The sequence below is a fragment of the Drosophila sulfurigaster genome, chromosome 2L (genome assembly GCF_023558435.1).
Source record: "Drosophila sulfurigaster albostrigata strain 15112-1811.04 chromosome 2L, ASM2355843v2, whole genome shotgun sequence".
Lineage (NCBI taxonomy): Eukaryota > Metazoa > Arthropoda > Insecta > Diptera > Drosophilidae > Drosophila > Drosophila sulfurigaster.
Window position 1 is genome coordinate 18,546,330 of NC_084881.1, and position 17,402 is coordinate 18,563,731.

At 38.6% G+C, this 17,402-nt stretch overlaps 1 protein-coding gene and 1 long non-coding RNA gene across 8 annotated transcripts in view; both read left to right on the top strand.

Annotated features, from left to right (window-relative positions):
* LOC133834895 (uncharacterized) overlaps positions 1 to 17,402 on the top strand; it is a 51,082-nt gene that overhangs the window by 19,131 nt on the left and 14,549 nt on the right. The gene's annotated exons all lie outside the window — the stretch shown is intronic.
* LOC133850617 (uncharacterized) lies at positions 11,443 to 14,951 on the top strand. Its single transcript, XR_009895671.1, has 2 exons — positions 11,443 to 13,657; positions 13,782 to 14,951. It is a non-coding gene; the product is annotated as an uncharacterized LOC133850617 (long non-coding RNA).

The window sequence follows — 17,402 nt, forward strand, 5'->3', positions numbered from 1 at the left end:
ACCTTTTGCCGAGAGACGACCCCAAACAGCGCACCTCGATGTTACCCCTTGGCAGCCCCCTTTATGCCCTGCTCCCTCCCCTCCCGCTTCTCCTCAGAGAAACCCTCGACTCGGAGCAGTTCAAGTTAATTTGCTTGGCGTCGGCTTGACGATGTTCCAGTTGCTCATTAATTACAGCTTAGTCGACGGCCCCTAATGATTTACCTGCAAATGCTGATGTTGTTACCTGTTCATCTTGTTGTTGTTGTTGCTGCTTTTGTTGTTGTTGCTGTTGCTGGTAATGGTGCAAGTTTTGCGTTTTATTATTTCTTGATTTCTTTACTCGAACAGAGAAGCAGAGCGAATTCGCTCGTTGTGTGGCTTCTGTTTGCCTTTCCTTTCTCTGTTGTTGTTGCTGTTGCTGTTGCTGCTTGTTATCCTTCTGCTTTTCTTATAAATGCCTCGAAATCAAATACAAGCAACAACTTTTCGCCTTTCCATTTGTTCATTCATCTCCTTATCTCCACTCCCCCTCTTTTTATTAACATTTCTTCTTATTTTTCGCTTGATTATTTTAAGCGCACGCTATCTGACCGTTGAATTTTCCTTTCTTTTCTTTATTTTTTTTTGCGAGTTTCGTTGTCTTTTTCTTTTTTTTTGGGGGGGGAGCCCCGCCACGCCCACGCTTTGCGCATTTAATTAAGCAAATAGCAGCAGCTGAGCTCAGTATTTTCATCGTTTTCTCTTTGGGTTTTGTTTTTTATTATTATGTAAAGCACTCGTTGCCCTTTTGATGCTTATTCTTTGCGGTCTTCGCACTTGTTGCCCATTTTGTGGCATACTTTTGTGGCGATTTCTGCTGTCGCTCTCTCTCTCTCGCTTTTCGGGGAAAATATTGCGCTAGGCGTGCGAAGCGGGGTCAAAGTGGAAACTCTTTGCAAATTTGTTGCAAAGAAACGCTTTAATATTTAACTGAGTAAACGTATTTTGTGCTCTTAAGTGAATTGGTTATCAATGAAACTATTAATTGCATTAAATATGATTAATTTGAGGTGGTATTCGAGTTAAAGTGTAAGAAAACTATTGTCAAAAATTGAATTTAAACTCACTTTTAAAGATTTTTAATAAATAGGATTAAACAAGAAAGAATAAAAGCAAAATATTGATTTATATACATATTTATTTTAAAATATACTAAATAAATATACCACAAAAATACTAAAATTATGCCAAAGGTAATTGTATGTATGCATACAATACTATTTTAAAAATATACTAAATAAATATACCACAAAAATACTAAAATTATGCCAAAGGTAATTGTACATTATTGTATGTATGTATGTAGATAATATTTTAAAAATATACTAAATAAATATAATAAAATATAAATACTAAAATTATGCCAAACGCCACTTGTATGTATTCATACAATACTATTTTTACAAATATACTAAATAAATATACCGCAAAAATACTAAAAATTCTGACGAATACTGAATTTTGGTATATTTATGTAGTGTTACATTCAAAATATACCATAGAGTACAAAATATACCAGATTGTCAAGCAACTAAGATCCCTATGTGTTTTTGCCCTTGCAAAAGTATTTCTTTAAAAAGTATTTTCTTTCAATTCTGCAAATTCAGATAGCTTAAGCTATTCCCTTATCAATAAAGCTATCTATTTACCCTTCTGAAATTGACTTGCCATTTTTGCTAGATCATTAGTTTCGATGCCACATGTCTGCCCACTGAAAAGCAGCCTTGTTGCCTCTTTCAATGCACCCCAAAAGAAGACACAACGTTGCACATTGATTCCATTCATTTTGGGGGGCAATGGCAAAAGTACCTTGTGGCAAACTTGTCGACTGTTGGCAGTCGCTTTCAACTGCACTCACTGCCAATTTGCAACTAAATTGCAAAGCTGTCATTCGTGCAACCAGCAACAGCAACAGCAACAAATAAAAACAGACTCACGTTTGCTAGCAGCAAATTTAATACGAAATATGCTACTACGCGACGTGACAACTGGGGAATTGAGTGTGGAGTGCAAAACGAGGACTCCACATCCACAGAGAGAGAGAGAAATGAATCCGAATGTGCTGGCATTTCAACTTAACCAAATAGCATGCCCCGTTGCACAGTCAACCAACCGCAGGCAGCTGCCCCAGTTGAAAACCTTTCGCCTGCTGGGAGATGATAGGCAGGAAAGAAAAGCACGAAGGCAGGAGGCAAATAGGCAAACAGGCAGCACCCGCAAACCTAATTGAATTTTAATAAAATTTTAAAGCAATTAACTTGCGAGCGAGAGAGTTTGCATTAATTTGCAACAATTAATAATGCATTAAGCCAGACAGACACAGAGAGAGAGAGAGTGTAAGGGAAGCCAAAATGTCAAGATTGCAGCAAGTTGCAGCGACTGAGACCGAGACAGAGACACAGAGACATGATGGCAAACAAGGTCGCCATGCACGGCCAAAGACAACTTAATTAACCTCGACCTTCTCCAGGCAACGTCGGCCAATACGAGTATATATGGTATACAAGTTGACGTCAGCCAACCAAGTCTCAAGTCTCTATCTCTCTCTCCTTCTCTCGCGGTCGCCGTTTTGCCAAACAAGCCACGTTCAATGCCATGTGTGTGTCAGTGTGTGTGTGTGTGTCGCCAGTTGACCATCGCTGTTGCCACATTAAGACATCAATAATAAAATAGTTAATAATGCGTGTGCGTGCAATGTAAATATGAGCATAAAAAATGACAACGACAACGACAGCGCTGCGCTGTGCTGTGCTAATTGCCAATTCACCAAAGCGAACCAAGTCCAAGTCCAATTGCGAGTGCCAAGTCTTGTGCAGCAGGTGCGAGCGAGTCGGCAATTGAATTGTATTTCATATGTAATTTTGCGCATGCGCAGCCCGAAACAAGCTTCGATCTGTGCGCGCTCTCTTCATCTTCTTCTTCTCTCTCTTTACTCGTATCCAGCTGAGCGACGCCGGCAGCCGAAAACCTGTTTGGCAGCCTCTCTTAAAATGTTGCACAAGTGACAACTGCAGCCGCTGCTGCTGCCGCTGCTGCTGCCGCTGCTGTTGCCATTGCAATTTCAAGAACCGGGTCAAGGTTATTGCTGCAACCGCGACGTTGTCGCCGATCACAGCTAGCGGCAAAGTCGACGCCGCGACGCCGCGACGTCAACAGCGACGTCGACGTCAGCATCGCTTTCGCCTTGTTCGCTTTACATTGAAAGTCAAGTTCGTGCACATGTTTGATTGGCATTGGACACAATGGCGTGTTTTGGTCTGATGTGTGGGGAGGGGGGGGACAACGACGCTGGACGCCATGGATGAAACGCTGTTTGATCTCATACATGTTTGATGTGCACGCAAGCATGCAACATGTTGTGCGTTGCATTTTTTCTTGTACAATTTCCGTTGAATCATTAGAAGATTAGTTTGCTCGTTATTATCCACAATTTAAAAATGAAAATTATTTGCTAAATGCAAATAAATCTGTCTCAAAAATCTTTCTTTAATGCTTTTATTTAATAAACTAGTGCAAATATTAGCATTTTACTCTCTGGATAAATCTGGTTGGCACATTTCAATTAAAAGCTGCACAGAAATCCACAATTCAGGTGTTTTCAACAGTTTGGTAAAAGTCCTGAACCAACAACAGCAGCAGCTGCTGCTGCTTCATATAATATTATGTTGAAGGAGCCATACAAATTCAACTTTTGCCAAGTGCACTTTACTCCACAGGCGTCCACAAACTTTACTTATTTCTCTTTTGCTTCGCTCTCATTTTATATATAGTATATACATACATACTTTATATATAGCATAAAGTATTGCTGAGCCGGTGTACGCACATCAATTTTCATTTACTTATGAAAATTAATAGCATTTTCGTAGAAGAACGAAAGAAAACGAGATGAAAAAAGAGTCAGCGATAAGTGAGGGGTTGAGCATAACTCTTAACCATTAATCAAACGTTTGCCACAAAATGAAATTAAAAGTCTGTCTCGACTGCGACCGCAGCTGATGACCGCCAGGCGGCGCCACTGTGCACTATTAATGCATTTGACGCAACAAAACTGCTTTAAAAAAATGTCATGAATGAAATAAATGAGTGTGTGTTAGAAAAAATAATAATAAACATGGCCTGACGAATGTGGCACTCAAATTTGCACTTAATTAAAGCTAATTTGCATATTAATACTGCAATGGCGGGCAAAGTTTGTTATTTTAATAACTATAGTGGGAAATCTTTTAATATAACATACCATTTACTTGTCAGCCACTTTATGCTAGTGCTTAATTTATATTATTTATAACAGATTTGCACTTCATTAAAGATTATTTGTAAATTTAAGTATGAAATTATATTACATTTCTGCTGTACATTTTTATAGTGGGAAATTTTGTAGTAAACTTTACATTATTTATAACAAATTTGCATCAAGGATAAGTTGAAAACAGAAACTCGAATTTATATTTAATTTTTTGGTTTTAATTATTATAGTGGGAAATGATGTATTAAAACATTGAAAATAAGTAAAATAGTGGTAACTCTTTCAATAAAACATTTCCCAATCTTTTACATTTGATTATTATAATGGGAAATGTTGTGTTTAAATATTAATAAATATATAAAATAAAACATATCAATATATTTCCCACTATTTTTAATAAAACATTTCCCACTGTTTTACCTTTAATTATTATAGTGAGAAATGTTGTATTAAAATATAATTAAATATATAAAATAGTGGGAAGCATTTTGTTAAAATATTTCCCACTATATTTCATAAAACATTTCCCACTATTTTGTTAATTTGAAAGCCACTTAATGCCAGAATGCTTGAATTTGTAAATTCTAGCTCGCGTTCTTATTAAATTTGTAATGCGAAACCGCATTAAATTGCAATAGGAATTATAATTCTGATTAACATTGCCTTAGCTTTATCAATGCACAGTGCAGTACAGTACGCAGCAGCGACAAAAGCAACAGCAGCTGTCATTCAAAGCACTTTTCAAAGTCAGAAGAACACACCATGTAGCCATGTGCACAGCATACTCAATCTGTTTTGTGTATGTGCCTAGCATACACTCTTATACTATCCACACACACATACAGACACACACACACAGATAACTTGTGTGTTGATTTAGATGCACAAACTTAGATTTGTTGCAACGACGACCCTGAAAATTGCAATGACTGAAAGAGGCAGCGATAAATTAGCGATTGCGCGAGTGAGACAGCAACACATCAGAGCTAGTTTAGTGATAGTGCGAAAGAAAGAGAGAGACAGAGCTTGAGCTTGAGCAGCCTCGTTGTGTGCACTCATCGACACCTCAACGTTTACCTCTCTCAACCTCTCTATCTCTATCTCTGGCTGTCTTCTGTGGCCACAAGATTCGAATGCTGCAGCCAAGTGCAACCGCATTTGCAATGCAGTTGCAATGCTAAACAACAACGACTCAAATGACTCAGTCGCTCAGAAGTCTGATAAGGCAGCATTTTGCAAGAATAAATTATGACTCAATATCGCAATTGAGTTGACCACAAAGTTGCCTCCCTCTCTTTCGCCCCCCTCCCACTCCCACTCTTTGCTGTTCTTGCTCTCGCTCTCGCTCTTTTGCTGGCAGCGAAAATCAATTGTCACAAGGCAAGCGGCGGCCTCAACACGCAATAGAAAACCAAAACGTTTGCATGGCTGATCTTGAACCAATTGCAATTTTGCTAAACGTTGCCAGGGCCACAGCAGCCAGTCAGCCGATTGATGCAAAAGATATGTACAACACATAAAAATAATATATATGTGGTACAAATAAATTGCATTTTATTATAGTTTTTGTAGAGTGGCTTGCATAATTGATATGCGTATGCGTATGCGTAATGCGTATACGTAATGCACTTGAACTTGCAGCAACAGCAGCTGTGGTTGTGGCAACGTTGCGTATGCGCAATTTACGCATTGACTTTGCCTTATTTGCACATTGCGCATACGCAACGTTAACGTTAACGTTGCCGTTGCCGTTGCTGTTGACCTTACAAAACAAAGCGTCTAATTAGAGACTCTCCGAGACTACAGCTGGACAACTGGCGAGTTGTCAAGTGCATTTAGCTCCTCGGTTGACTGTTTGATTATCAATTAGTTAACTGACTGACTTTGCTTGCCAACGACGAATGGCGAATGATGAGGCGACCTCAACTACAGTCTCTCCTCACTCTCTGCACCTTCATCAAGCCTTCGTGCTGCGACAAATGAAGCCAATGTCAAACTCGCGAGAAACAATCACAAACACAGTCGCCATTTGCATCTGTCGAGCACTCAAGCAAAAATGTTCTCATTCTCAGTCCATCTCACTCTCTCTCTATATATATTTATTTTCTCTCTCTCTGTGCATTTAATGTTTATCGTTGCGTGTTATGCATGCTCATATAATAACTTGTCGCATATTTCACTTAGTTACTTTACCATCAAGCGTGTTGAAATGCCAGTTGAAACATCAACTAGTAATAAGCTTCGACTTTACGTCATATGAATGTGTTGAACCAGTTGAAATTAACTTTTATTATGTCTATTAATTGTTCAATTAAAATGAACAAAAAATGTGTTCTTTAAAGTGAAGACAACATGTTGAAAATTCTTTACTTCTGAATAACATTTACTTTTCACAAAAGATACATTTCTGTTGAGAATACAATAAGTAGAAGTGAAGAACTGCAGCTTGCTTGTGTACAACAATTGTAAAATCGAATGTGCATTGAAAGCATTTGCCATCTGTTATGCTTGCTGCTGCTTTCTTCAACTCCCCAATTCAATCAATTTTCAATTCTTTTTCCCTTCAGCTTTATCGCAATGCTCATACATCAATCATCATGTTCAGGCTTTGGACATGCCGAAGCATATCTTAAACTGAACACAACTCAGAACTCAAGGACTTTTTCACACTGTGTGTCTATGTGCGACGACAAGTCGTCGGGGCACGTTCGCTGGGTGTTGCACGTTTTTGGTGATATTCCAGTTAGAAGGCGAGCAAAGGGAAGGGGGTGAGGAATTGCGGGGGCCTTCGGCTGGCTGCCAAAGTTGTCGGCACATTAATCATAATTTAATGATTAGCGCAAGTTTTGTTTATTAAATATTTTGCCAGTCGAGTTCGGTTTTTTTTGTGTTTTGTTTATTGTTATTTACGAGCGCCACGATGCGGCGATGCCACGCGTCGATTGTGCCGCCTCAAAGCCGTAAATTGCATTTATGTTTTGCTGCCACAACTATGCAAAAAACGAGAAATAAGCAAAACCAATTACCAATTTGCAAGCACTTTTTTTTGGGCAACGCCTCTAGCCGTCTGTCGATTTATAGCTCACTTTTTGCTGCCGCCACCTGTACAGTTAAAAATCAGCGAGCCCGAAATCATAAATAAGAAATGCTTGGCTTGACTTCGTTTCGTATTTTGTATATAACTGACACAATTTCCTCCATGGCACGTGTGTCCTTTGAGGTCCTTTGAGTGGTTGCTGTGTCACGTAGTCAAAGCACTGCACAGACAACCAGACGTTTTTCTCTTTTTCTCTTTTTCTGTTTTTTTTGTTCCTATTTGCCTTTTGATCAAGTCTGATAAAAAGGGGTTTGTCAAAATCGCGTTCTGTGCGGACTCAGCTGTGAAATTGGGCCACGGAATGTGGCAGCAAGTGTAACAAACAATTGCTTAAAGGTTGTCAACATTTTGTGTTGAAATCTTGGCAAGGTAAAAGATGAACAAGTTTAAATTTGAGAAGAAATACATTGTAGGGAATATAAAGAAATATAGATGAACCAAAAATGAAATCAAAAGCAGTAATAAATTTTAGAAACAGCAATTATAAATAATAGTTTAAATTACGTATATTGAAAACGTTTTATTTATGGCAAAGTAATGAAATATCTCGTAACAAAAAGGAATACAGAAAGATTAACGAATGCTAACCAAAGTTTAATTAATTATACCCTGACAATTTGGTATATTTTGAACTCTATGGTATATTTTGATTATAGTACTATACCAATATACCAAATATAACATTTAGCACATGTGTAGTATTTTATTCGGTATAATAATTTGGTATAATTTAAAATTAATATCTCAACATTTGGTATATTTACAGTACTTTTGTGGTATACTAATTTGGTATATTTTAAAATTAATACCTTACTATTTTGCTTTCATTAAAAATGGATAGCGAGTATCCTACAGTCAAGCACACTCGACTGATCCTTTTTTCCTTGTTTTTATAAGCAACAGCCACAACTATTTTAACCAAAGCTGCCTTTAATGTCTTATATAATTATAACGATCTATCAAAAATGAAGAAATAGTTATGAACTATGAACTTGTAATACATTTTCGTTGACTAAAACCGCAACTTGTTCAATCAAAGCTGCCTTTACAATCACTTAGATTTACAGCGTTCTATTTGGAGCAAAGTCTAGCTATAAAAGCGCCGCCATATCTCAGCCTTGGCGATTAATATTGCAGCTGTTTTGGGAGCTGGAGGCGGCGGCAGCAGCACTTGAAAGCATGAAACGCTTCTTTAGCTCTTGCATAATTAAATTGGCCGCAACCGTATTTAAATTGTGTATTTCGTTTTCATTTTTCAACATACTTGCATAAAAGGTTCTTCCATGGCAAAGTCAATGTCGAGTTCGTTGAGTTCGTGTTGCTGGCAGCTAGTCAAAGTGAGCTTATGAAATATTAAAGCACCGCGCGGCAAAGAGACTGGGGACCGCTAAATCCTGTGGCTGTCAAGGCGTCTCTCGCTCTCTCTCTCTCTCTCTCTCTCTTGTCACACATCCTGTCTTAGCGCAGAGCTATGTGCGTTGCCACCAAAGTTGCCACCTGCAGCTGAATTCAATTTTTCTGCTGTTGCTGCTGCTGCTTCGCTTTATTCCATTTGCGACGCGCGCACAAAGCTAAAGCAAAGTTGGTAAATAAGTTAGCAGCAAGAAAGAGAGAGACAGAAAGAGACCTAAGCTAGAGAGAGAGAGTGTAAAAAAATCAACTACTAAAAGTATTATTATTGTTGGTTGCACCTGCAGGTGGTTTACTTCACTTTGTCACGGATATGTTTTCTTTAGACTTTCCATGTCAGCAGCGCAGTACGACATTCTCGGCTTCCCTCTCTCTCTAAGGTGCTTTGACAGTATCCACATACGTGTGTGCGTGTGTGTGTGTGTGTGTGAAGCATGCCGGAAGTTAAATAGGAAATTTTATATGCTTTTATAACTGTGAACGTGCCTTACAAGGACGTCGCCCACCAACAAATCTCAAAACTTCTAAGTTTTTACTTATACTATATGTGTGTGAATAGATGTGTGTGTGTGTGTGTGTGTGTGTGTATAGATGTATATGTGTGTTGGTTACCTGGCAACAGCAACTTGTTCATTCGTTTGATGAAGTGCCGTTCATGGCTTTTGTGGCTTTGACTGCGTCTTTCAAGTGCATTTATTACACCCAATAACCAAAGAGAACCTTGAGTAAAATTAATCAATGCTACACACACACACACACACACACACACACAAACATCTTCAACTGTGCCAAAACGCTAAACCGCAAATCCAGTGTGAGCACAACAAATTGAAAAGGATTGAATCAGTTTTGTATGCCAACACATAAATTTCTTAACTTATCAATTTGCAGTATCACACTTGAGCTTTAATAAATTGTTAAAAGATCAATAATTTGTTGATCTAAGCTCTGCTCGTTATTTAAGGCAATCAATTTGAATACAAAAAATATTTCACATAAATATATTTCTTACTCAATTCAAGGCTTAACAAAATATGTGACTAGCTCGTAAAAAATAATAATTACAGCACTTTAGCCTTTTGAAGTATGCAAAATTTGCATTAATAATAAAACTGAATGAGCAATTGAGCAATTAGAACTTCATCTCATGTTCGATACTCATTCTCATTCTCAGATTCGTTGGATACTTGAACATCCAATAAGAAATTGTAATCCCAGTTAAAGCAATCACAACCTGGGCAAAGTGCTGCAACCAATTTCAGTGTGAATTTGTGCAGCTTCATTACGCTGCATCCTGTGGCCAAAGAACACTTATGCCCCCACTTCAACACTCACACACACACACACTTATACGTATGTTGTAGATACATTGATGTGGCAAGGGAATAGCAGAAGGTCCTCGTATGTTGTGAATAGAGAGCAGCAGCAGCTCATGTACTACTCGCCTCACATGTTGCACTCGAACAACTTTGCTGTGGCCAAATCGAGCGGCTTCATTTACCAGACACAGTCAAGGGACGAGACGGGACGAGGTTGAGTGAAAAGGCGCATTGCAGTTGCCCAAGTGAAGCAACAAGCAAACAAACAAGTTGAGCTTTGGCAGTGGTTGCCAAAGCACACACACACATGCAGACATGTGAGCTATGAAAAGTATAGCATAGTTTTCACCGCCGTCAACTGTGGACCAAGTGTTTGATTAGAAAACTTTCATGTCGGGTTACACACGTCAGAAGTTGCCCGCAAAGATTTGGCTAAAAACTTAACTCGTGTCCATGGTCAATATTTGCTACACACTCCCCGTCACGTTCCTTGCCCAACAACAGCTCACGTGCCACCTAATTGCTATTAAAATCCGAGGCGAGAATCAATTCCACGACTTTTCCCTTTACTCTTCTTTCTTTTTTTTTCGTTTTAGCATTTTTGATTTTCGGCTGGTGAGAGAGCGAACCAAGTAAATATATCAAATAACTAAGCAGCCGCACACACACACACACGCAAACAGCCCTCACACATGGCATCATCTCTTGTATAGGCAGCAGCTTTGCTTCTTTTGACAGTCCGAGAATGTCAAGTGTTTATGTGTGCATGCGTGTGTGTGTGTGTATGTTGCCTGCTTCCTGGCCATGTGCTGACCATGTCCTGGACCAATGTCCCTACCAGACGGTCCGCATGTCCTTTGGCCAGACTAAAACGTATAAAAATGCATGACCACAACACATTTTTCAAGCGGCCATTCACCAAACCCTTCCATTTCAGTCCCTTTCCTTGTCTCTCTCACACACACAGAGACAGACAGACGCTTATTTCACGGCTTCGCCTCTAAAGTGTTAAAATGTTGATTGTCCTTTTTTGCCTGCGTGTCTGTGTGTGTGTGTGTGCTAAGTGTTTGTGCTTTGCGACGCCTCAGTCTCGGATATATGCGGGTATCTCTCTAACAACCTGCCCCTCCTCCTCCTCCTTTGCCCTTCGCTTGCTTATTTTCTGGACCCTGTAAGTTAGTCTCGTGCGTGTTGCAAATAAATTTTTAAGTAGCATTTGTGTTGATTGCGTTGAAAGAGGACACGAATCCAACTTTATGCCCGTTGCTTGCCACACTTTTCAGTCATTCGCCGTTGCGGTTTCTTTTATTTTTTTTCGCCTCGTGTTTTTTTGGAATAGCCCTTGGCTTCGTCTAGAAGCGTGTTAAGGGTGCTTGAACTCAACATTTATCAAGTGGATCCTCTTTTTGCCGCTTGGTTAGCAAATTAAGTACGGTAAATGCGCCAAAGAATGTCAAATTAAAATGTGCTTTTGCGTTGACAGCTGAGCAGCTGAGCAGCTCAATGAATAATGGAATATGTACTATCAAATCCGAGACGAATACAACGATATAGATGTAAATCGACGGCAATTTAATAGTAAAAGAGGAAATCTTAAATTTGGCAATAAATTACGAAATTGTTCATAAATATTTTACGATTATTTCAAGTCAAATTATCACCTAACATTGCGCAATTAAGAAGTTACATGCAGTTAACAGCGCCGCTTAACAGCTGCTGTTGGCAGCATTAACAGTGGCCGAACAGCAGCTGTTAAGTTTTAAGAGAGCGACGCTTGCCATTTAACATTACATTAAGCATAGCATCCTCTGCAATTTACCAACAGCAGCTGCTGCTGCTGTCAAAGAGGACAACTAACAGCAGCAGCATCAGCAGCAGCAGCAAACAGTGAAATCACCATGGCGGCCACTTCTTTTCGGCTGCTGCTTTCAGTTGTTGTTGGACCACAAGAGCGTTTCGTTGTGTGACGGCAGAAAAGCAAAAGTTATCAACCAAACGAACAGTGGATAAGGAAAGAGGCAAGAGAAACAGAGAGTGAGCAAAAGAGAGAGTGAGTGCGTGTGTGGAGAGAGCGCTAGACATTACAATTCTTCTTCGTGTGGTTGTTGTTGTTGCCGCTGCTTGAAACAAAGCCAGCAATTCTTGTGCATGTTAAAAGCGGCGACAGTCACCACGGGTGAGCGTCTACATATATGTATGAGAGCGACTGCGACGGCGAAGGCGAATGCCGAATAGAAGTGTGAGTGAGTGAGTGAACTGCCGAAGGCATTGTATGATGATGCTGCTGCTGCTGCTGCTGCTGCTGCCATATGCATGTGTGGGTGCAGACAATACAAAAGCAGCGCATTAGCGTCGCTGCTACTGACGCTGCTGCTGTTCTTCTTGTTGTTGTTGCCTGTTAATTTGCATGCGGGCGCAATTTTGCTGTTCTTCTTGTTGTTGTTGTTGTTGTTGTTGTTGTTGTTGTTGCCTGCATCTTGTGGCCGCCCTGCAATAACAATGCTGCTGGGGCTGATGCTGCTGCTGCTGCTGTGCCGGACATTTGTAGTAGTTGTAGTGCTGTTTTGTTATTGTTGCTATTGTTTGTGTGTTTTTTGCTTGCTTGTGCAGTGGTGTTGTTAGCGGTGGCTTGTTGGTTTTTTTTTTTATTGTGAATTGTGCCCGTCAGCCAAAATGCGTTTGTAACAGCCAAACTATCCAGCTGCCAACTTTACGGCATATGTTGACGAGTCCTTTTACCTACGACTACAGCTTTCTATGTGTGTGTGTGTGTTAATTAAGTTAGTGACTTTTTTGCCGTTGGGCCCACATGGCGTATGAATAATGGCCACGACGACTTTGTCGCTTCTTTTTAGCCAAAGACGTCGTGCAGTTGCTATTCATGATAGCACAGCAGGTGAATCGTCATCATCATCATCATCGTCATTATCAACTTCATGAACTGGCCAACATATGCTACCATATGTTAATGTGGCCAGAACAACGTTGGGGGTGTAAAGCAAGCAACACTGCTCGCAAGTTTTGTATTTTAATTGCACTTTTAATATGCATTATAAACAACAGCAGCAAAAAAATAAGTGAAACAAAATTTTAACAAACTCCCAACTGGAAGTGAACTTTGCCATGACCAAAAAAAATGGACAATACCCATTAAAGTTTAATCAGAAACGGAAGTTAAGCGCACAACTTCCGCCCAAAAGTTTGTCCGAAAGCAAACTGCGAGAGACAGAGAAACAGAGAGACTGAGAGTGAGAGTTGAGAGTTGAGGGAAGCTCTTAAGCAAGGAACGTGATGACGAGGCCATTACGAGGAGGGCACAAGTTTGAAACCAAAATGCCAAAGTGTCCAAGCGCGGCGCAAAAATTTCAATTTCCAAGCATGTTTCTAAATTAAACTGACGAAAAAACCAACGAAAATCAAAGCAGGCAAAACATTTCTAACATTTCTAAAACAAAATACAAAAATACAAAAAAAAAACAAATACGAAGATAACATTTTGTGTGTGAATGGAAAACTGTGTGGAAACTCTGTTTCCATTTAGCAACAACTTACTTGCACAAAGTGCGTATGTGTGTGTGCGTCTTTCTTTCTTTCGTTGTGACTATCTGAATGTCTACGTGACAAATCTTTATTTCATTTAAAAAATGCGAAATAAACTTTGACTTTGGCTGCGATTTATTTGCAGGCAATAGAAATGCGCACTTCCCTCCTCTCTCGACAATTCACTTCCAATTCGTATTCGCTGTGCACAAAGTTTTCCCCCCGAGTGTGGACCAAAAAAAAAAAAAAAAAAAAAGAAATAAAAATGCGAAGAAAGCTACTTTGACTTCGGAAAGTTTGGAAATGTCGAATGGCGAATTGGCGCTGCAAATCTAACACAATTGGTATAAAATGTGGCAGACCATAAGCATGAAATGAGTTTATTAATCAAAATGGAAATATTATACTTCAAATGCCATATTAGTTTTCGATTTGATTCGAATTTCTAACTTTTCTTCAAGCCTCCCAAAAGTAGACTATGAAAAAGTCATTGTTGCGTATTTGTACAAAAAGTGTATTGATGATGATGAATATAATAGGTAGGAAAATAAAAGGAAAGCCATGATTGAATATCCTGGAAACATTTTGTAAACATTTTCGCTGATGATAAATAAACATTTTGTGCAACTGAAGTTGCAATTTAACCTTTGCCTCAGTTGCATACCGCATGTGGCACTGATGAGTGGCGCACATATAAAAAGCTGGGAAATTGCGTAAACTGAAAAGGGACACAACACAAAGCAACACAAAATAAAAAAGGTAGCGAGTTGTCGTGTATTTAACTTGGAAATTTCTACGTTTCTCCGTTTTCAGTGCAGTTGCAAACTGTTCTCGCAGTTTATATTTACAACCGTTGCCATTGCAGTTAATTTGTAGCTACACATTTTTAATTTCATGCCAGCAGGCAGCCGACGCAGTCAGGCGGCAGAGGATGCAACTCCCCTTTTCCCAATCCCATTCAAAAAGTGACCAAACAACAAGTGCAAAAAGGGGAAATGAAACAGGACGAAACAACGCCGCAGTTTTTATGCTTGTGGTAATTTTGCGCTTTTGTTTTAAAGACTTTTGCTAATTTCGGCAACAAAAATGTTTTCAAACCAAACATTTAATTTGCATAAATTGTCGGCAAATTTAATGAAAATTTCATTTTCGAAATTTCTTCAAATTGAATGCAAAAGTCACCGGATAAGTAAATCCCTCCCCCCCCTGCAAGCCACGCCACGCCCATCAATCAAAAAGGCGTCTGTGCTGTCCGCTCTTCTTTTGCTGGCTCATTATCAGAGCAGCAGGCAACAGTCAACACCGAAACACCGAAGCACCGAAAAAAAAGGGAAAAGGATGAACGGCAGACAAGAAAAAATTAAGTAACACGAACCGAAACGAAACGAAACACAGGACACACACACAGGACACACAGGAGGACGTGCTAAGCCCACGGCAAGATTAATTAAGTCCGTGCAAGGCGACAAGAAAGAGACAGAGACAGACAGACAGAGAAACAAACAAAGGCAACTTGAGTCACTGTTGCAGAGGCAGAGACAGCGCGGCAGGATGTTGTCGCCAAGCCAAGTGCGTGTTAATGTTTCCACTCTCACACTCACACTCACACTCTCACTGACACCCTTAGTTGCTTTTTTTCTTAGCATACTTTTAAGCGCCGCGTGAAAAATTAAAATTTCAAAGCACCACAAAAACTGCTTCGGCTGCTGCGTCTATGCGTGGGTTCATCTATATGTGTGTGTTGTGTGTGTGTTGCAAGTATTTGCTCTCGCAAGAACAACAAAAACAAGTGTAAACAAAAGCAAATAAGCAGGAAGACGACGACGACGTCGTCTACGCGTAATAAGCATATTTTAAATGGGTCTAAGGCTCGACGTCAACAATGCTAAAGGATATGTTGCCCCTTTGCCCCCCTTAGTCCCCATCATTCTTTTATGCTTTTTTCGTTTTCGTTTCTTTCGCTCTTAGAAGTGCTAAACAGTGACGCTGAACGCGATAATGCGTGCTTCATAAAAATTGTTCGCGTTCTTTGTGCAGCGTCGTTAAAAATAATATTGCAAATTCAATGAAAGTCAGGAGAAAAACTAGTTGAGTGTGGAATCAAATTTATTGGAAAATTATCTAATATTTTTGCACAATAAGCTAAATAAATATAAATAATATAAAATCATAATATTCATAACTGAAGAAAAAAAGACATAAATATTTTTGACTGCACTAAGCTAAATAAAAATAAATTGAATAAAATAATAAACAATATAGCTAATTTCTAAATTATTGTTATCAACATTTAACAAACGTATTCCAACATTTGTGCTTTCAAAATTAGGCCAAATAAGTATATCGAAATACAAAAATTGTCAATATAAATAATTCCAATTCTTTGTATTCAGAATTTAACAAATAAATTTCAACCTTTGTTTTCAAAATGTAAGCTAAATAAATATAAATCATATAAAATAATAATAATCATACATAAAAGCTAAATAAGCTTAATAAATCTTAATATAAAATAATAAAAACTTTACAAAATAATTCAAATTCGTAGTACATCGAATTTAAGAAAACTTTTTTTTTAACACTTGTGCTTTAGAAAATAAGCCAAATAAATATAAATTATGTATGTAAATAGAAAATAATATAAATAATTACATTTGTGCTTCAGAAAGTAAGGAAAATAAATATGAATAATATAATATGATAAAAACTATAAATAATAATATAAATAAACAATAAATAATGTAAATATTTCCAATTTTTTGTACACAGAATTTAACAAAATAATTTCAATACAGAAAAATTTAAATCCAGAAAAATGTTCATGCAATTCGTATGCAAATTCTCATTAAATCGACATAAAACATATTGATAAAACAAATAAATACGCCGGCAAACTAGAATATACAATTTATGTTGATTTTAATTGCCATAAAATTGTGCACAACAAGACAACTAATGAGCCAATGATTGTAGTTAAAAGTTGCAACTTTATGTTAACGAGTTTCAGGTTTCCACACAACATATGCAAATGAAGAAAATGTATCATTTACTTTTTTTTTTAGGTAATTTAACTGATGCTCTTTGCCAGTCACCAGCTGAAGCGTGAGTGAGTTAATGAGCTCATCTTGACAATGATAACGCACAGAGAAGTACTCGAGACTAAGCTTGTGGCAGAAAATGTCAAACGAGTAACATTGTTGAATTGTCGAAATGTTTTCTCTTTACCATGTGTATTTATATATCCTTCCTTTTCACTCTCCATCTCAAGCTCGCTTTCATTTTATTTTTGCTTGAAATCAGCAACATAATTGCGGCTTTGTCGAGCGCTTAAGACTGCGCTTGGGAGCTCGCATTAGTCGCACATTTTATTTAATTTTTGCGTTATGTGTATGAAAACCGCTTAACAGACGACAGTTTTGTGTGGAGAAAAGGGAAAACACACTCAAAGGAGTTTGAGGTACTTTACATGCGAGCTGGCAAAAAATGTTTTGAAAAACTTGTACATTGAATTGTCAGTTCACTTCCTGTCTCTGTGGCAGCGTTGACCTTCGGCCACATCCTTAATGCTCTCACACAGCTTTCCCTTTTTCCGGTTATTTATGTGTAAGCATCGGCATTCGGGTATTTCCGGCGGCGCCCAAGCAACTCCAATTAGCCCTAAAATGGATTTGTGTAACACATTTGGGACAGCAAAGGCAACCCACACACATACACAAACATACAACAACAACTACTACATACACCCTAGAGATTTGTGGCACTGTGT